Source organism: Microtus pennsylvanicus, chromosome 1, assembly GCF_037038515.1.
Source record: "Microtus pennsylvanicus isolate mMicPen1 chromosome 1, mMicPen1.hap1, whole genome shotgun sequence".
In the NCBI taxonomy this organism is placed as follows: Eukaryota; Metazoa; Chordata; class Mammalia; order Rodentia; family Cricetidae; genus Microtus; species Microtus pennsylvanicus.
The window spans coordinates 181695485-181717845 of NC_134579.1; the positions used below are offsets into that span (position 1 = coordinate 181695485).

At 37.2% G+C, this 22361-nt stretch overlaps 1 protein-coding gene across 5 annotated transcripts in view; it reads left to right on the forward strand.

Moving 5' to 3' along the window:
- Positions 1-22361, forward strand: part of Nkain2 (sodium/potassium transporting ATPase interacting 2) — a 1019122-nt gene that overhangs the window by 617331 nt on the left and 379430 nt on the right. The window contains exon 4 of one of the 5 annotated variants that reach the window (XR_012907514.1): positions 1475-1775. The exons of the other annotated variants lie outside the window; for them this stretch is intronic. The gene's annotated coding sequence lies outside the window, so the exon portion shown is untranslated. Of the gene's footprint in view, positions 1-1474; positions 1776-22361 lie in introns of those variants that run through there. 5 annotated transcript variants of the gene reach the window in all.

Genomic DNA, 22361 nt, shown 5'->3' on the forward strand with positions numbered 1-22361 from the left:
AAACTATAAGTGTGGTGAGGTGACCTATTTGAGGAATGTATCCAGGTGTATACAATATATTCTATTAAACTGAATATTTTCATTGGACCCAGTCATCCCATGCTCAAAGCTGAAGAAGAAAAACACATTGTGACCTTGACCCTCACAGTTCCCTCTTGGCTAATGTTTGGAGTGCAAGCATAGCTTAGAATAGGCTAAGGTAGGAAAGAGAATGGAAATTCGGTGTCTTGTCACAAAGTGTCAACTATTATAGGGACAGAAAGATTTTCTTCCTCTTATAGGTCCTGGTGATACTGACTCAGAGTTTAGGACTGGCCAGTAGACAAATGATGTCTAAGTTTAATGAATTTTGATTAGCTTTCTGTGTTTTTAAATTTGTATTTTACTTTTAATTAAAATGATATCTCACCCTCATCTAGTACTCCCTTGTCTAACCTTTCTGGCACATCACACACTCTCAAATTTATGACCCATTTTTCTTTTACTGTTATTTTTATACATATGTATGTACACACATGTATAGTAATAAACATATTACTTTATTGAGTCCATTTAATGATGCTTGGATGTATTTCCATCTAGGGCTGATAACTTGCTATTAAGTAACCAGTTAAGAAGTATATTCCTGGGGGAGATTAATTCTTCCTTTCTCTATAGTCAGTAATTGCCTATAGCTCTTTATATATAGGTGGAACTCTGTGAAAATCCCCCCTTCTTTGTTGAAATGCCAACTGGTGCTGTCATTGTTCAAGTCTTGTTTAGGCAACCATGTTGAGATTTCATGGGTGTAGCTTCCCTGAAATTTCTAGAAGGTTCAATCTCAAGAGAGCTCCTGGTCCTGTGACTCTTACAACTTTTCTGACCTTTTCTTTGTGGTTCTCTGAACCTGAGGTGTAGGGTTTGTATCTCAGATGTATTACTTGAGGCTAGATACTCCACTATCAGCTGTTCTTTCGGTTTTGGCCATAGGTGACTTTCTGTAATTGTCTATATCTGCTACAAATAAAGAAGCTTCTTCAATGAGAAGTGAGAGTTATACTTACCTGTGGGCAGAAGAAGAGGGCTTAGAATATTGTTAGAAATCATACTGGTTTAAGAAAGCAGCAAAACCTTTATCATAAAGGGGTGTTGAATTTTGTCGAATGCTTTTTCAGCATCTAATGAAATGATCATATGGTTTTTTTCTTTCAGTTTATTTATATGATGGATTACATTGATAGATTTGCATATGTTGAACCAGCCCTGCATCTCTGGGATGAAGCCTACTTGATCATAATGGATAATTTTTCTAATGTGTTCTTGGATTCGGTTTGCCAGTATTTTATTGAGAATTTTTGCATCGATGTTCATAAGTGAGATTGGCCTGTAATTCTATTTCTTGGTTTAGTCTTTGTGAGGTTTTGGTATCAGGGTGACTGTAGCTTCATAAAAGGAATTTGGCAATGACTCTTCTGTTTCTATATTGTGAAATCAGGAACAGAAGGAGAGAGAGCACGAGCAAGGAACTCAGGACCGCGAGGGGTGCACCCACACACTGAGACAATGGGGATGTTCGCTCGGGAACTCACCAAGGCCAGCTGGCCTGGGGTCTGAAAAAGCATGGGATAAAACCGGACTCGCTGAACATAGCGGACAATGAGGACTGCTGAGAAGTCAAGAACAATGGCACTGGGTTTTGATCCTACTGCACATACTGGCTTTGTGGGAGCCTAGGCTGTTTGGATGTTCACCTTACTAGACCTGGAAGGAGGTGGGAGGTCCTTGGACTTCCCACAGGGCAGGGAACCCAATTGGTCTGCTCTTCAGGCTGATGAGAGAGGGGGAGTTGATTGGGGGAAGGGGAGGGATATGGGAGGTGGGAGCGAGGAAGAGACAGAAATCTTTAATAAATAAATAAATAAACAAATAAATAAATTTAAAAAAAAGCAGCAAAAATGGGTTCTCCTCTAAAAACTCATTAGACATGAACTCATTAGCCATAGTTACCTGGCTAGGTTCCCAGTACCAGAAATGATTTCTCTTATATCGAACTAGCCTTGATTCTAATTGGATGAACATCAGTTACCGCAAAGATCTAAGTGCCTCTATTGCACCTTTAGCGATCTCTCGCCTTACTTGTCACTTATGTGATTTTTATGTATCACAGCTGGATAGGATTATTGATGACTTTCCTCCCATGACAACTTGCGTATTATCTTCATTCTAGTCCTATGACAGCTAGTCCACAGGAGGAAGAGTTCAGGTCTTCTTGCCTGAACTTGCCTTCTGCCTTTGTGGGGTGATCAAGGATAACAGCAGTAGGCTACATTGTTTGAAGAGTTGATCTGTGCTCCTCTGACCAATAACTCAGAAGAGGCTTTTCCATGCCTGAAACCAGAGAGTATTTGTTAGGTTATGGCTCTAAAACATATATAATGTGTATAAATTAAACTTTTTATTCTAAATACTTTAGGAAGATAACTGTGAGCATTGCTATTTCCCCAACTGAAATAAAGAGAGAATGAAAGCCTCAAAATGAATAAAAGGATAAAGCAGCCTGGACCTGAGGGAACTGATTGGCTAGTGTAATTCTGTGTCTACAGTTTCAGTGGCTTTGACTAAGGCCACGAAATATAACAAGTAAAGATGTGAACACCTGGCTCCTCAGCTTACATATGTCCTAAACAAGGGCAATTGATACATTTAAACTGACTTGTCTTAGACATTTACACTAGAATTTGACATGATATCAGAAGACTCTAAGAGAGGAAATCTTCCACATACCACCTGGAAAAATTTGTGGATAAGTGTCATGTTAAAATCTTGTGCTGTCATGATTATAAGTGGAGTAGTGATCGCAAATGACAGCAGATAGGGTATAAGAAAAAAAATCGTGACAGCTTCGTGATGATCTTGTTATCTGGATTCTGAATCATTTTACTCACAACAGGTATTGCTCCGTAAAGTTTCCTTATGATCTATGTTTCCATTAGAGTGAGAAGATTGGAGTTGAATATTCTGTTCCTTGATACGTGTTTACCCTGGTGCTAATATTGCTTCATCAACTTTAACTTGACTGATGTAGTTGTTTTTATCTTCTCAGTGTAGGTTATTTTGCTAATGCATGTCTTGTACAATTAGTGTTTAGCTGGATTTTCTTTTATCATTGTTTTGAAGAATCTCGCTCATTCCTGTGATAGCTTCAACGTGTGTGTATTTGTCATCATTTTCCATGTCAGAGTGGAGTTAGGCCGTGACACATGTGCTGATCACTGTCCTTTCCCTTATTCCCTGTCCAATCTTACAATAGACTTGTGAATATCTTAGTCGTCTATTTTCCTAGTTTAGAAATTTCATTGTTCTCTTGATAATGCTTATTTATTTTGATTAATCAATAAATTTAGTGATTTAATTGCTCATAATGCCTATGTTTGTCATATCCTTTAATTCTGAATTCAGTTTTCTTCTTACTAAAATATATTCTTTATAAGTTTCTTAATTAAAATCTAATAAATAATATTACTTAATATGTATAACATTATAAAATATAATACATTACACTATAGTACTACTTGCCTATTTTTGCTTCGAAATTCTTTTTTATTTTTCAAAAATGCTTAAATTAGTATTTATACAAGTTTACTAAATTATATCTGTAAATTCAACCTCATCTTAGAATTAAAATAATAAAACTGTAATTTCATCATCATAACCCTTAAGATATTTGAAAACTCCACTTTGACAGGTAAAAGGAGGTCGGTAAGCAACATACCCATTGAAGGCAGGCCTGTTTCACTAAAGCTTTATAGCAGATGTTATAGAGAGATAAAGATAAATGCTACCTTAAATATAATATCCATAGACTTATAAATAATAGTAACAGGCAAATTAAACCAAAATCACAGTGATTAGCATAATTAAAGAAAAAGAAATCCAGAAGAAAGCATGAACTTTTAATTGCTGAGAACATGCTCAGACATTCCACAGGTTTTGTGTATTATTTCTCTTTGTTTCTGTTTTTATCAGCCTCAATCTTTTCCTTTAAAGATTTGGACAATTTCTAGTTCCTTTTTCATTTTGTTATGTTTAGTCTCTGGTCTAAGTTAAGAATAAATAAAAATTCAGGAAAAAATTAAAAGGAAATGAGTGAAGTTCTCTTATTAAAAAGTGATGGAGGCCAACAGAAAAGTACTTGTTGCAAAACTGATGACATACGTTCAATACCCAGACCCACGTGGAAAGGTACCTTTCTATAATTCAGTTCTCCTGACTCTATAATACCAAAGTTATAATATTTGCTTAGTTATTAAGCAATCCTAGGGGACTGAACCCAGGCCACCAAGCACACTCAGTGAGTGCTCTGCGAGTGGGCTACAGTCACAAGGCTCGAGCAAGCACAGATACCCATCACCTGAAGCCTTACTAGCACTGCTTTATCTCACATCTGATTTGCAAACTATTCCCAGGAGAATTCCACTAACACCATTCCCAAGACACTTTTACATGTGCACTCTTTTACACTGGTGCTGGGAACTACATCAGGGAAATATAAAATAGGAATATTTTGACTTCCAGTGATCACAAAACACTCTGACATGTGACTGAAATTCATGTAACAGGAGTCTAGTGAATCATAGGAAAGAAATCTTAAGCATTTATTCTTCAGCTCTGCAGAACAGCTTAACACTGAACCTTGGATTCAAAGCTGTGACAAAAATAAAATGATTGAAGCCTGTCAGTAGAGAAAAGTTTCCAGCTTAGTAATGATTTCTGGATGAGCAAATTGAATCAAGTATCTATACTACATTAAGCCTGAGTCAGTTAGCATTCATAGAATTTGAATTTGTTAATAAGGATGAGATGTAAATGAATAGGATAAAACAAAACAAAGTACATTTGTTTTAATCTATTTACCTGCAAGCATAAGCTTAAAGAATAACTCATTACTGAATAACATAAAATAGTGTAATACAAATTTGCTTATTGCCTTCATTACCTGCAAATGTGCTGCTACTTCTACACACATGAACACAGTTCTTTCTTACCAGGGACGCCTCTATTACCTTTGGGTATCCTAATGTTTCAAAAACAGAAATAACTTACTTCCAACATCTAGCCCTAAATCGCTACTCCTTCTCCATCATTTATACCCTGTGTCTCCTTTCCCCACACCTCTTGTCTGCTTCTTGCTCCATGTGGTTGTTGCATATCACCAAACCTTGACATTTTGGCATGGACTTCTTCTTTCCAACTCATTTAAGAGATGAGAATCTTCCCTAATGCTTAACTATCAACTCTTCTGCTCATAACTGATCCTCCTTCCCTAGCCTCCCATAGTATTTCGCTATAAAAATATATACATATATAAATAGTATTATTAAATGTATTTCTTAGGAATTGCTCTGTTCTTCTATTCTCATTTAAAATATTGTTGTTTTCCTAGGATGACTGAACATTACAGTAAAGTTTAATGTATTTTTGTCTTAAGCAGTTTCAATCAAAATTGTATAAACAGTTATAGTGCAACTAGTCATGGCCTGTAAAGAAAGTATGGCTGGGCTGGAGCCACAACTCTGTGATATAAGACTTATTATTCAAAGCACTGAAGTTATCCCTTGCTAGGAAGAAAAGAAGGAACTTAAAGTTGGTGTAGGAAACTATTGGAATGGCACCATTCATTTAGCAATTTCAGAGCCTTTAACAAATCAATTTCCACATTGTTTATTTCATGTCTGGGAGGGTGTTAATTTGTTGCTGCCAATATTTCACTTGCATGATAAAAATATCCATGAATTATATGTTCATTTATTTTCAACCTGAAGTGTTATATAGGTGAGAATACCAGATGACCTAGATATCTTATTTTTTATTCCCACTGGGATCTATCTATCTTCTGAATTTGTTAAATGCATGATATAATATAGAAACAAGCACACCTACAGAGACAGATTAGATAGATACATAGGTAGATGGATATATGATAGATAGATAGATGATAGATGATAGATAGATAGATAGATAGATAGATAGATAGATAGATAGATAGATAGAGATAGATAGATAGATAGATAGATAGATAGATAGATAGATAGATAGATAGATGATAGAAAAATATTGCCATAGGTTTGAGGTTTTCATTGGTGTTTTCTATATAATGTCTTACATAGTTAGTCTACAGCAATTTACAATTGTGATGAGGGATTCCCCTCTGTATGTTGTGAGTATGTTTTATTACCATTGGTTAATAAAGAAGCTCCTTTGGTCTATGGCAAGGCAGAATATAGCAAGGTGGGAAATCTAAGCAGAGATAGAGGGAAAAAAGAAGGCAGAGTCAGATAGACTCCTGACAAAGGAGAAAGATGCCAGAACCTTACCAGTAAACCACAGCCTCGTGGCAATACACAGACGAACAGAAATGGATTAATTTAAGATGTAAGAGCAAGCTAGGAATATGCCTGAGCCATTGGCCACAAAATGTTGTAATTAATATAATTTCTGTGTGATTATTAGGGTCTGGGCAGCCAGGAAATGACAGTGCAGTCTCTGTTTACACAATTGGATTAAGAATCCCAATTCAAGCCAGGTGGTGGTGGCACACACCTTTAATCCCAGCACTTGGGGGGCAGAAGCAGGTGGATCTCTGTGAGTTCAAGGCCAACCTGGTCTACAAGACCTAGTTCCAGGACTGGCTCCAAAGCTACAAAGAAATCATATCTCAAAAATAAAATAAAATAAAAATAAAAAAGAATCCCAATTCAAAGTACAAAACTTTGGTTGGCAATGATAAACCTATTTTACTTTCACTTCTAAAAGAGAGTCACCCATAGCTAACTGTAATATGGTAACTTTTTATGATCCTCAGTGAGAGAATGAGCACTCCACGTGAAAATGCCCTGGAAATAAAAAAGTCTAACATAAAATGTAAGTTACTTTTAGCAAGCAGTTACAGGATTCTGGAAAAATAAGTGTTTTTTTTTTTTTAAAAGCAGTAATTCTACATTGAGGTGATAGTGTTGAGTTGTTATAAAGGTCATCTACCCTTGGCCTCATTTCAGCTTAATTGAAACAGGTTAATCGTTTTTTCCTCTTGCTCTTTCAATTTGGAATGATACTGGGATCTCTGCGGTTCTCCTCATCCATCATATCCTGTGACCTTGAAGTGATTGTGCAGTTCTCCTTCTCAGGAGAGAGTCTGTAAATGAGAATTAAAATAGATCTTCTCAGTGGAGACCCACAGCAACATGTAATAAGACATGTAACAGAAGATCTGATTGAAGCAGGCATTCAGCGATAATTCTTCAGTGACATATGGAGTCAAAAGAGATTCGTTTTAACTCAGACATGGGGAAAAAAAACAAGAAAAAGAATCAGTAAAGTATGCCAAATCTACAAATCAAGTAAGAATGTCTATGCAAACCTTCCATGGAAATCAATAATTTAAAATTACGTCTTTATCAAGTCTCTCCAATCTTCACATTTTCATGTCTGAAGCACTGGGAACTTCTACTCCCTAGGAATATTTTTCTCAGAAGAACATCAAAATTATCAAAGCCATGAATATCAGTGTCCTTCTTATACTATAAAGAGAAAATTACAAATAAGAAGATATGTTTAAGTTTTTATGAGAAAGGGGAAAATTAGGATGAGTAGGGGCTGTATATGATAATAACAGAGAGCACTCCATGTCCAAGACTCAACCATTTCAGTAAGGAAAATCACAACACTGGAAAATTTGATAAAGTTGTAAGATGTAGCCCTTCTTTTGTATGTTCACGGTTTGTAACCTGTATGTGAACACACACTACACACACCAAGTAACATCCATGCTTGTCTTCCACGGTCATGCAAGAAAACAGTATTGGGAGTAAAAGCATGACTGAGACATTTAAGACAAAAGAACATTTGACGTGATCTGGGAATACAGAGATTGCTGTCTGTTCAATAATCACTCTCTTTTTTATTTGGATTATAATATTTTTAATACTAACGTCACACAGGATCTTTATCTGAAAATGAAATACAGTACTACACTAGACGTATATGTCCTGCACATTTCGTTTTCTTTTTTTTATTTTAATCTTTTTCTTTATTGAGAAAATGAGAAAAAAAACAAGTTTCCACCTCCTCCCAGCCTCCCCTTTCCCTCCCCCTCCTCCCACTCTTCTCCCTCTCCTCCCACTCTTCTCCCCCTCCTCCCACCCCTCTCCCCTTCCCCCCACTCCTCTCCCCCTCTCTCTCCAGTCCAAAGAGCTGTCAGGGTTCCCTGCCCTGTGGTAAGTCCTAGGTCCTCCCCCCTCCGTCCATATCTAAGAAGGTGAACATCCAAACTGGCTAGGCTCCCACAAAGCCAGCACATTACGTAGGATCAAAACCCCTTGCCATTGTCCTTGGCGTCTCATCAGCTCTCATTGTTCGCCATGATCAGAGAGTCCAGTTTTATCCCATGCTTTTTCAGTCACAGTCCAGTTGGCCTTGGTAAGCTCCCAATACATCAGCTCCGCTGTCTCAGTGGGTGGGTGCACCCCTCGTGGTCCCAACTTCTTTACTCTTGTTCTCCCTCCTTCTGCTCCTCATTGGGACCTTGGGAGCTCAGTCCAGTGCTCCAGTGTGGGTCTCTGTCTCTATCTCCATCCATCACCAGATGAAGGTTCTATGATGATATGAAAGATATTCATCAGTATTGCTATAGGATAGGGTCATTTCAGGTTGCCTATCCCCAGCTGCCCAAGGAATTAACTGGGGACCTCTGCTTGGGCACCTGGGAGCCATTCTAGGTTCAAATCTCTTGCCAACCCTAAGGTGGCTCCCTTAACTAGGAATTGTGCTTCCGTGCTCCCCTATCCAACCTTTCTTTATCCCAATCCTCCTTTTTCTCCAAGTTCCCCCCTTCCTCCCCTTCTCCCTTTTCTCTCCCCATCTCCCCTTACCCCCATCCCACCCCACCCGCAAGATCTCAATTTTTTCTCCGGCAGCTTTGTCTACTTCCCATAGCCAAGAGGATAGCTATATGTTTTCATCCATTGCTGGTGGGAATGCAATCTTGTGCAACCACTTTGGAAATCAGTGTTTCGGTTTCTCAGGAAATTTGGGATCAACCTACCCCTGGACCCAGCAATACCACTCCTGGGAATATACCTAAGAGATGCCCTATCATATGACAAGAGCATTTGTTCAACTATGTTCATAGCCGCACTATTTGTAATAGCCAGAACCTGGAAACAACCTAGATGCCCTTCAATGGAAGAATGGATGAAGAAAGTGTGGAATATCTACACATTAGAGTACTATGCTGCTGTAAAAAACAATGACTTCTCGAATTTTGCATGCAAATGGATGGAAATAGAAAACACTATCCTGAGTGAGGTAACCCAGACCCAAAGAGATGAAAATGGGATGTACTCACTCATAATTGGTTTCTAGCCATAAATAAGGGACACGGAGCCTACAATTGGTGATCCTAAAGAAGCTAAGTAAGAAGGTGCACATTTCATTTTCTTGGAGTTAATGGTTACTACTTCACATGAATTTGTACTCAAGGAAACCTTTATTTAAAAGGTTAAAATTATTTAATTTACACCCAAAGGAAGGATTTTTATGCTGATATATTGTGCAAATATCTATTGACAGCCCAATAAATGTCAAATGGCAAGTGGTTAGTGAGTGTCAATTATGATCAGCAAGTGATTTAATACCCAGCTTACAATATTGAGACCCATGTGTTATAGTATAGTAAAATTAAATATCATTGCAGATTATTTTAATCCATAAGTAAACATCTCTAAATTTAATGATGAAAGATAATGAAAAAGTATGAATTGCTTTTGTTAAATTGTTTTAATGTAGACTATATATGTCACGTGTTGTGCACACAGTTGCAGCTCAATTAACATTCCTTGGTTTGTGTTCACAAAATATACATATTTAGAATTTGCTTGCACTGACTTTGAAATGTGAAATGCAAACACAATAGCTTTATGTATTTTTGACATGCAACTTTTAATTCTACTATTAACGCTGAAAAAGAGTTAGAAACACAGATTAGTGTATGTTATGTGACCCTAGTGGCTATTAAAAAAATGCATCCTATGTCTTGACCTTTTGTACAATTGTACTGTAGCAAACAAGCATGCTAACATTTGCAACGAACAAAACCAGAAAACTAACAACTCAGATGAAGATCGTTCAAAAGCAGTTCCTATGAAAGATGGTGAATGTTTTTTGTGATTGTTTTAATTTTGATGTTGTAATTTCTATATTTATCTAGCTTAGTGTTAGCATTTCAGCCCTTCATGGTCACCCACATTATGTAACTTCAGAGAACCACATTCTCAGAGACTGTAAGAGTACTATTGAAATTTTTTTTTTTGAAAATTTAACTGAGCATTTGAGTCCCACTTTGGAGTGGCCCACTGCAACATACTGCTGTTGTCTAGGATGCTATGAATAACTGTTTTCTTCAGTTTTGAGAATACTTTTTTTCATTTTAAATATGGCTTTAATTGCTAAAGAGTTATATCTTTTTCCCTCTTCTTTTCCCTCCCTTCATTCCCTCCCTGCTGTCCTCCTCAAAATCCTCCTACACCTCTTCATTCTTAAGTTGATAGCCTTTTTCTTTGATTATCATTGTTACATACATACACACACACACACTTGTGTGTGCCTTTGCATGCATGTGTGTACAGAGAGCATAGATAGATAGATAGATAGATAGATAGATAGATAGATAGATAGATAGACATAGATATAATCTTGCTGATTCCATTTATGCTAGGTTTATATAGCTTTGGGGTTCACCACTCTCCATTGAACAACAAATAAGGAGCCTCATCCCTGGGAAACAGTAATTCTCCTAGGAATCATTTGTTGATTATAGTTCTTTATCTGTGGGTGGGACCCCACAATAGTTTTTTTGCCTTTCCACGTTATTGTCCTGTCTTGGTTACAGATATTTCTAGAATAGATTTTTTTACAGCTCTTTCACAGTTTCAAACTACCTCGTATTCTGACTCTTATAATTTCTCTGGCTCCTCTTCCACAATGTTGGCTAGTCACAGATGAAGGACCTGTGATGTAGCTGTAACCATGGTTGCTGGGCTCCCACAATCCCTTGATCTCTATATAGGTCCAGTTCTGGTTTTGCAATAATCTTCACCTACTATAAAGAGAATCTTTTGGATCAAGGGTAGTGGCCACACTTTTCTGTGGGTATAAGGAAAGATTTAGAATATAGTAAGGAAATGTGCTGCTCTAGCAAAGTAATGGTAGTTGATTTTCTTCAAAGATCCATAACATCATTAGTCCCAGAAAGCTGGCTAGGTGCTAGTTAACAGCCATGATTTCCTGCCTGCTAAATCCACATAGACAGCTGTTAGTTATTACCAACATGTGTGTGCCACTTCTTGCCCCTTTATGTATATCTTGCCTTGCTGTAATTTGCGTGGCTCACAGGAGTTGCAGTTCTATAGGACTGTTTAATTGCTTCCCTCGAATGGTGGACTGCATAGTATTTGCTGGAACCATAGAAGCTAAGCCACAGGAAAAAGGAATTCAGATCAGATCCAACTTGAATCATCTGAGTCTTGTATTCCAAGTGTACAGAGTCTTCAGCAATAAAAACCACCTCAACTTTTTCGAGGTGACGAAGGAATCTAATAATAATCTAATCAGATGGAGTACTATGACCAACCATTCAAAAGGAGGTTTCTCATGGTTGGTACTTGGGGTTGTTGTTTTTGTTGTTGTTGTTTTGTTTTGTTTTTTTTTCACTTTGGCTTTTGAAGGGAGCATTGTTATCCCTAGTGACTTAACTTTCTCTCTCTCTCTCTCTGTCTCTATCTCTCTCTTTCTCTCTCTGAGTGTTTGTGTGTGTACATACATTTATATGTATCATGTATATGATGATAAAATGTGGTACATATACACAATGGAATACTAGTCAGTAATAAAGAAAAAGAAATTTACAGGCATATATAGACCCAGTGAAGATTATATTTGGTGGGGTAACTTAGACTAAGAAAGATAAATGCTGCATATTCTTTCATCCATGGTTCCAGGCGCCAAATCCTCAGGTGTGAATATGCAACACGGAGTAAGCACAGAAACTAAGGAACCATAGGTGGGAGTTTGGAGATAGGAAATAGCAGGGGAAAACTGACATGAAATGACAAATAAGTAACAGGAAGGTGCTCCAACTGAGAAGGCGGAAAGGAGTTTAGTATAGGAGAGGGAGGGATGGGGGCAAATCACACCAAGCTTGTTTGATAAAGTCTCAAGGAATCATACTATTTTATATTTATCTAAAACTATACATAATGCATATAAGTGAAGGTACTCTGAATAGCTGATTGGATGTTTCCATGTTGCTTAAAAACTGTTCCGGTAAGTGTGTTCTTCCTTTCTTTTCTCTTTTTTTCTTTGCTTTTCTTTTTTCAGCAATGTGATAAAAGTTACAACATTGTAACTTTTGGCAGTAACTCTTAGTGCAGAAAGATAAAGCAACATAAAACTCAACGAGCCTATGAAAGATAATTCTGCTCAGCAGGGCTTGTTCTTCCTAGGGTGGCCAAGATTCTCTTGGTAAAATGCACTTATTTATAGACCTCTGTCAAATAATTTTATGATCCATTATTGAAAGAATACAATTTATCTTTCTAAAAGAGTTCTGTACAATTATTAATCAAGTCATTTATTAATACATGTTTCTGGTCAGATTTTAGGTACTTTATTCTATGTCCAGATGGTAAGCTTTGCAACTGCTGCCAAAATATAAAGATGTGATATATGTATGTGTGTGAATATATGTACATATATATTCTCATTTCAATTCTCGAGTATGTACATATCAAATATAAAATATGTACATATTCACGAACCAAAAAATAATCCATGCGGTGCTAATTCAAACTGCATTTCCATTGTTTTCCAGATATTCAACAAACATAACACAAGTCTATTGAACTTATTTTTGAGAGTTTTCTAATACTGTGTACTTACTCATCAATATGCTTAAAATTGCAAAGTATTTCATTTAAAAATAGAAAACTCAAACATACTCTCAGCAGGAACATGCTTATAGATCCTACTTTTTCAGTTTTACAGGGATAATTTTTCACTATAAGTAGCCCAGAAACTCATAACAGAAAACAAAGTAAAGGCTTCAAATGGAAAAAAGGATGATACATACACCTCTTTCCAAAGTATGGCCTTTCCCTTGGTCTAGGATTGTGTACTGATACAGTGTTCTGTTCTCTACCATCTCTATGCATAGCCTGTATATTCATGATGACTAACACCTTCCTTGCAAAGTCCCCAAAGAATATGCCCGTGTATCAGTTGGGACTGGGAACCACACAATCATTTGTTCTCTGCATTTTGATTAGGTGTGAATTTGTTTGTTTTTGTTTTGTTTTGTTTTTGTCCTGGTCAGGTTTTAGGTACTTTATTCCAAGACCAGGTGGTAGACTTTGAAACTGCTGCCAAAGAAGCTGGTTTTGTTTGGTTGTTTTTATTTTTTTAATTTTTTTTATGAGGGCTGAGTTATATACTAATCCGTGGGTACAAAAAATAAAATATAGAATGTAGTTAGAAAGCATGTTGGTTTAGTAAAGTGGCATGGCAGTTGCAGATTCTCCTCCAAGATTCATGACCTCACAGGGCCGGGATAGTTGGCATGACTTCCACCAAAGCCAAGTATGACTTTCTTGTATTGAAAGGCCCTTAATTTCAATTAGAGAGTTATTGCTTACCACCAGATATGAATGACACTATTGTACCTTTATAGTGTAAGGAGCCTCTTGTTGGTTCCCGGCTGCCCAGCTAGCTTAGAACCAAAATAATTGCATAGAAACTGTCTTCATTAAATCACTGCTTGGCCCATTAGCTCTAGCTTCTTATTTGTTAACTCTTACATATTTATTTAACCCAATTCTATTCATCTGTGTATTGCCACAAGGTTGTGGCTTACCAGGTAACATTCCCAGCGCCTGTCTTCGGCGGCTCCATGCTTTCTCCCTTACTCTACCCTTCTTTCTCCAGGCATTCAGCCTAGCTTCCCCTGCCTATCTAAGTTCTGCCTTGCTGTAAGTCCAAAGCAGTTTCTTTATTTATTAATGGTAATCACAGCACACAGAGGGGACTCCCACATCACCATTAGGGATATTGCACCTTCCTGAAGAAAAGAAAATGGGGAAACAATGTGTTTAATTTTAATTTAAAAAAATAAAAATATTACTAAATAAAAATAAGTTTATCCTTTAAAAAAAGAAAAATTCAGTACCTCTGCAGTACCCACAAGGAGCCCCAGAAGCGGCACTTGAGCTGGCTAGAGAAGTCAGGAGAATTCATTAGAAGTGCAGCTGAAGTCCTGTGCAGAAAAAGTTAACCAGATGGGAATTTACAATTGGAGACAGAGGAGGGTGGCAGTGAGAGAAGCATATGCAAGAGGCCATTGATGGCAGAGACTGTAAGTATGAAGAATTAAGAGCAGGTGACTGTGGTTAAAACTCAGCTTGCAATGCAGGTGGAAAGGAAACAGGCGTGGGGATACCTGGCTAGGCACAAATAACTTCAGTAGGTTGCTGAAATGATTATCTTTGTCTTTTGTAATGAAACAGGAGAGTGATATGGAGGGAGGATGCAGCGTGGCTTCCAAGAGATGGGGGAGATGCAGGAGTCTAGACAAAAGAGGATGGAGGTGAACGTAAATGAGGCAGGTGCCATTAATTCCTTCCAGATGTTCTCATCATTGTAATTGGGAGAGACAATTAGGTCAAATATGCAGAACACATGCCGGGAACTAGAATATCTTTTCTCTGATTAGAGAACAGTCATGCAGACGATTATTGTTTCTGTAATTATGGGAGTATAAAAATGTGAAGCCCCAAACCTAAAATACATTGAATGTGTTTGCATGCTAATGTTCTTTTATTTAAAACAATTAGGATAATATTAGTTTAATAGGACAAGCCCAAGTATGTGTGTGTGTGCACGCCTGTGTGTGTGTGTGTGTATGTGTGTCTCCTTCAGTTAAGTTCATCTGAACTCCCCTGTTATCCTCATAAGTTTTTACTTTTCCTTTTTATATCCATTATTTAAAAGAGAGGTTGGTGAACAAGCACGTAGTAGTCAAACCTGGTTGTCAGTATGGGTCCTGGAATAAACCATTCTAACTCCAGTTTTCTGAAACTTTTTCATGATACTGTTACAGATTTCATTAGTAAAGCTCTGGCATATCCTATCATAGACACAGTCCCACAATGAGGGTGTGTGTGTAAAACTTTCTATTTTTTATTGCCCAACTCTATGTCAGTATATCAGCTGCTTTATTAAAATGTTTCGAAGCTGTTCATGCATTCCAGTGTGTTCTGAATCTAAATGCATTACGTTACTAAAAGAATAAATTAAAAGGCTTCATCTCAAAGTGATAATAAAGCTTTGGCATGTTGAGAGAATGCTTTTCTTACAACATTTTTGAATTCTCAGAAGATGCAGAGGAACTCGTTGAGAACCTTTCCAATTACATAGATACAATTTTGCTACAAAGGAAAATTCCTACTATGTTTTCATATGTTTTAGTTTATTCCACTTTTCTACTTCTGTGAAATTTGTTTGATATGCCAACATTAACACAGGACAAGTAATTAAAATACAACATACTTTCACCTGCGAGAAAATTTTATTGAACACATATGGTTATTATTTTTTAGCTGTACCTCATGAATTTATATCAATCAATGAGTAAATAGTTCTTTATTTATATTTTATTTGCTGGAATCATCAGTAGATAATGACGAAGATCATCAAATTTCTTCTTATCACTTTTATATACTTGAGTACCTGAATGAACAAGAAATTAGATGGGAAATGTTGCTTACCTTAGAGCTGCCACACTTTGTCCAATTAAATTATACTATGCAGAATTAACTAAAACTACATCAAAATACTTGCAAAATATACTTGGAAAACTATAAGATTCCCCAAAGAAAGTCTTCCTAAAATAATTCTTTACTAGGAACATATTTTGAATAAGACACTAAGATGGTATTCAAAATATTACAATGAGGACATTTATTCTACTCCGCAAACACCACAGAGCAAAACATGTATGTTCAGGAAGTATTTACCTTATTATAACACAGTGCAAATAAAGTTAGGGACTCACCTGTACAATGGCTCTTGGTTTCTGGGGGTACAGAGGCACAGAGGCAGACAGGAAAGAAACATCTACCCAGGATGTGGGGAGAACTCAAGAAATCTAGATGTGAGTAGTCTTATGTAGCCCTCAATACAATGATCTCTCAATAACATGATTAGTGACAACAGATTTGTACAAGATTGCATGGTAACGTCCAGTTTCCAAGTGGATTAAAGTAACAAAGAGCTGAGGTATATATGGATGGGGAGCTGAGACCAGATTATGGAGGACATTTTCCTACAGTTTAAAGCCTTGAATTTTTTAGATTACTTATTTGGGGTTGTATACCTTTCAATTGCTCTATTGCTTATAGAGGATGTACACACAGCCATATATACATGCATATAGTCCTATATATACATATAAAGATATAGAAAGTTTCATATTCAGATTCATAAGTAAAACTTATTACACTGGAATTGCATGATACATTGAAGGAACTGGGCTCAAAATACTTGCTCCCTGTCTCTGGTCTCCGTTGCAGCATTTGCTAGGGCATAGCCAACTCACTAAGGCATGGGCCTTAGAATGAGAGCTTGCCAACAAGGGGAAGAGCCCATTAGTTAAATTCCCAACTTAAATATCATGGTTCTTACATATCGATTTGTCTTCCTGAAATGTTGAAACCTAATGAATACCGACTCTGTTAATGACTGCTCAGTGCGGTTTTCTCAGGTCATCTTTCCAGTTCACAGCACTAAGCTCTAAAGCATCTAAAGAAAATATGATGGCACTGACAGTGGCATAGATTCTGTAGTTTCAGTAAATAAAAGTTTTTAAGACTAGAGTAGAGATAATGCAATCTTTCCCATTAAAACTTGAAAGGCATTTCATGGGTTTAAGAAAATATACATCTTGAAGTTCTTTGATTTAAGAATGTAGTTCCCTAAGAGACATACATAGATCTAATCTACATGGGAAGTAGAAAAAGACAAGATCTCCTGAGTAAATTGGGAGCATGGGGACCTAAGAAGAGGTTTGAAGGGGAGGGGAAAGGCAGAGAGGGGAGCAGAGAAAAATATAGAGCTCAATAAAAATCAATAAAAAAGAATGCAGTCCATTCATTGTGGCCACTTTTGTCTTTCTAGGAGATAACACAAAAACTATCACATCAGAGTTGGATATAATAAACCAAGAGAATGAAACAAACCCAAGAGAAGTTACAGGAATCAGAGATCCACTCATTCACACACGCAGGAATCCCATAAAATCACTGAACTGGAAGTCATAGTTTATAGGCAGAGGACTGGTGTCGACCCACACAATCTGAGTTCCATGAGTTCATATGAGTTTTGATCATGTTGATTTAGAGGTCTCTGTTTTTTTAGGTGTCCTCCTTCCCTTCTTGCACTTACACTCTTTTGCCTCCTCATCTGTATAATTCTGTGATCACTGGGGAGAGATTTGGTGGATACATCTCATTGAGGAATGAGTGTTCCAAGTTCTTACTCTGCACATTGTATTTATTTCTATCTTTTACAAGAGGAAACTTCTCTGATGATGGCTGACCAAGGGACTGACCTACAAGTATAGTAGAATGTCACTAGGAACACTTTTGTCAGATTAGTAGTATTTGGCTTTACCTCAGGTCCCTGGGCTTTCTAGTTTCTGGTTCTCGGTTACCTAAGAAGTGTTGGGTATGGTTTCCTTTTCTAATGTGATATATCTGTATCCCTTAGTTTCTTACTCTTTAACTAAACTTTGTGCTTCTATGTTTTGTAGCTTGGATATCACTGACCTAACAGATAAATCCACATTATAAGCAAATGCATACCATATTTGTCTTTCTGGATCTGAAAACCACAATCAGGATGATTTACATGTTTGTTGTTCCATCACTGCAAATTTCATGATATCATTTTCCTAAAATGCTGAGTAAAAATCTATTGTCTAAATACACCACATTTTCTTTCAACATCTAGGTTGTTTCCAGTTGCTTGCTATTGTGAATCGAGCCGCAATTAACATGTTTGATCAAGTGTCTCTGTAGTAGAATGAAGTAGCCTTTGAGTACATGCTCAAGAGTGGTATAACTTTGTTGGAGTCACAAGTACTATACAGTAAATGTAGAGGTGACAGATTCTTAGACAGACCCCCAAGTGTACAACTTATGGGGAATCTGTTTTACAGAGCTTTGGGAACTTGTCTTTTGGATAGTCGTTATCAATTCTGTAGAAACCTTGTGAAGTGAAGCTATGACTCTTCTGAAAAATGGGATTCATTCCTAAAATTTCTCAGGAGTGTAACTTCCTCCTTTATGGGCAATAGAATGGCCTTCCATGGGGTCATAGAGCAGTAACGTTCTCTCTTTATTCTAATAGTCAGATCTACATAAAGTCAGTCACCAACAAGTACCTTTGCTAATAGACCACATAGGAATTTCTAAAAGATAGGATGACAGCATGCCCACCCTTACTGACAAATAGGTCTGGGCATCCTCAAAGCTTGTTATCACTATACAGATTGCAGTGAAGGGAGTGGGTGAGTCCAGGGTTCAGAGATGTTGAGTGATCTTATTTAATGATATGGAATGTCAAATATATCCCCTTGGGTGCTGGTCCTTTCTGGATAGTGTCACCTTTTCCTGAAGCGCTGCTTTGCATGTCCTGCCTGTTTGGTGTATTGTCGGTGTTGTTGTTTTATGATTCTGAAATGCATGTTGATACCATGTTAATGTCTGTGTGGGTTATATAGACTTGGAATCTCATGGAGGTTGATAGGACAGCAAGCGTGGCAAGAACAAAGGGAACAGCAAAGAACAAGGAACAGCGTGGGCACTAGAGAGAACAAAGAAAGAATAAATGGACCATGATGAAAAGATTAATTTATTTAGTTTACCCTCAGACCCAATTAGCCAGTTTTCATCTGCTATATACAGTGAATCTTTCAGAACCCTGAGGAGTTTAGTGGACTTAACCCCAAAATAAACCTCGAAATAGCTGGGTCTTGAGTATAGTTTCCATCTTCCTGAGGAACCACAACACTGATTTCCTTGGTAGCTGAATGAGTGTGCACTTCCAGCAGCAATAGATGAGTGTTGCCCTTGCTGCACATCCACACCAGCATGAGTTGGCTAATAGTCATGATAATAGTCATTCTGAGTAGTATAAGATGAAATATCAAAGGATTTTGATGTATTTATTTCCCTGATGGATAAGAAAGATGAATATTTCTTTAAGTGTTTCTCAGTCATTCGAGTTTCCTGTCTTGATTATTCTGTTTATATCTGTATCCCTTTTCATTATGTTATTTGTCCTATTGATATCTAGCTTTTTGAGTTCTTTATATATTTTCAAGATTAGCCTTCAATCAGATGTTCAGTTAGTGAAAATATTTTCCCATTCTGCAGGCTGCTGCTTTGTCTGATTGATGGTGTCTTTTGCCATTTAGAAGCCCCTCAGTTTCAGGAGGTCCCATTTACTAATTTTTTGGTCTTAGTGCCTACACTGATGATGTTAAATTTATAAAGTATTTTTCTGTGCCAAGGGTTCAAGGCTTTTCTCTACCTTCCATTCTACCAAGTTAAATGTATCTGGTTTAAAATAAATTCAGCAAACACTTTAATGTAGTCAAAGGATTCCAGACTAGCATATAATGAATTTTAAGTATTTTAAAACTTGGTCAGTGTAATATTTTTTAAGTTAACTTTCTCCAATGATTATGCCAAGAATGTATCAGTATAACCGTATTTGAGCAATGTAATATCTATTCTATGTTTAACTACACGATTTTCCACATCCCTGCAAGAAATGATCCAGGATTTCTTAGACAAACTGAACGTAAATCAATAGGTAAGTCTCAAGTCAAATATTCTGGACTTAAACCCAAATGACTTGTTTGAAAGGTCGTGCTCAGAATTCTTAGATGAAAACGAGAGTACAACCTAAGGGAGTCTGGTGAGGCCAAAAAGCGTTAAATGAGAGGATATATTGCAATTAACCCTAACCTTGCCCATCCTTTCCTCATCCCTAGGCGTTCTCAGTACCAGCATTTGTGTCGCACAGCTCCAGTCCCTTCTAAAATGAGTCTAGTTGTTAACAAGTTGGCACCCATGTCACAGCACATTATCACTTTCCGAAGCATCGTAACACTTTTCTAAAGCCAGACAAGATGTTTAAGCTTGCGATTTTAACAAAAACTAAAGATAGAAATGAAAAAAGACTTGTGGATTTTCTTCCAGTGGAGAGAATGTACATGCCGATGAAATGCTCACGACATTTAAACTAAACCACCAAGTCTCTTTAGTGATCAGGTAACCGAACATGAAGGACGGGGAGTGGGGCTACCCCTGTGATAAGAGCATCCAGGAGCTCCTGGGGCTCCTTCACTACCCTGGAACTCATAGCAGGTGCTTTTCCTTTTCTGCATATTAATAATGGCAGGTGGTGCTGGAGATAATTTTAACCAGATTATGGGGAGCCATAGTTCTGATTCAAAGACTCTTTCATTGCTTTGCTTGAAAACACACTTTAAAATTCATTTCATTCCAAAGAGCAGTTTGAGATTTTAGGGACAGAACTGGTGGTTTTTCTAAATAAATAAGTATTTGGAAAAGTTAATGTTCTAATTTTTAAAGGGCTTCTCAGACATTTTTAGGAAGGAAGCTGTTTATAATTCTTAAACACGAAGATGGCTGCTAATAGCTTCTAAGCAGTGTGTGTGTGTGTGTGTGTGTGTGTGTGTGTGTGTGTGACACAGGAAAATAATTTTCTTTTAATCCTCGAACTGCAGTTATCTTCTAATTATCAAGGTATAGAAAACATATTTCATAAGTAATATGTGTGGTCCTTATCTATTAGAAGAAAAACTGAGAGCCGGTTTTTAAGCAGTGTTTTGACTACCCTATGTCTGTCACTTTCTAAGTATTTCACTGACATTTTCAAGGCTTCCTACTTCTTAAAGTGTTTTAAATCTGTTAAATCTGTTTCCTTGCTTGAATTTGGTTGTGTATATATGTATGTCCATACCCAATGAAAGAGAAAAGTGTAATCTGATTTTGATATGCATACTTTTTTTATCTGCTAAAGCAATAAGAATTTAAAAAAAATATATAGTTGAAATTCCTGTAAACCAGGGTTAGGAACCAATTAAATATGAACTATGTCAAGACTTCATTTGACCAGACCAGAAATTCTTTTTACAAAGCAAACTACATGGATTGTGGTAGCAAAGGAAATACACATGAAGCTAGTCCAAAATCTCAAAGAAGTTCAAAATATATGCTAAGCACTCCATAGATTCATCTAATTTTTCAGTGTGAGCTGCCCATTATGGACCCACAGTAGGCTTATGATGTGTGGTCCCCCTCTGTATGTTGTGAATATGATTGGTTAATAAAGGAACTACTTTGGGACTATAGCAGAGCTATAGGGGAGCAGATCTAGGTGGGAAAAACTAAACTGAATGCTGGGAGAAAGAAGGAGTCAGAGAAATTCATGTAGGACAGCCGGAGTCAGACAGAACTTCAGCTGGTAAGCCACAGTCATGTGGCGGTACACAGATTAATAGAGATGGGTTAAATTAATATGTAAGAGCCAATAAAAAGCTAGAACTAATAGGCCAAGCAGTAATTTAATTAATACAGTTTCTGTGTGATTATTTTGGCACTAAGTAGCCAGGAACCAACAAACAGCTCTCTCCTTCTATAATCAGTCTGTGCATAATCTACTAGGCTGGATCTGCCCATTTGCTGCTTCCCAAGCTGGGCTCCCTCTGCTGAAGGCCCCAAAGAATAGTATTTCTCACCTTTTCTCACTCTCATTTATTCTTTTTCTGTTCTCTTTTCTATGAAAATGTCATTTTCCACATGATCAAAGCACACAGAAAGACTGACTCCCCTCCCCTACCTCTATGTCAATATCATTCACAAAGAGCTTGAGCGCCTGGAACACAGCTTCATCAGTTGTGCAAGTTACTCTGGAATTTCTACGCTTGGACAATGGTCATAAACACCGAATATGGGCTAACGATGAAAAGAAATGGGCAAGTCCTCATCAAGGAACACGCCTCTCCTCCTATGAACACTGTATTTGTGCTCAGCTCAGGATGCCGTCCTTCTCTTCAAAGAACAAAGGGCTTTTTCTCTGAAGGTTGGCTTTTAGCAGTTGCATTGAGTGTGTCCTATATTAGGCAGAATGAAAAGGCTATAAAAGAAGATGTATCTTAGTCACACTGTCAGGTCAAATAGCAA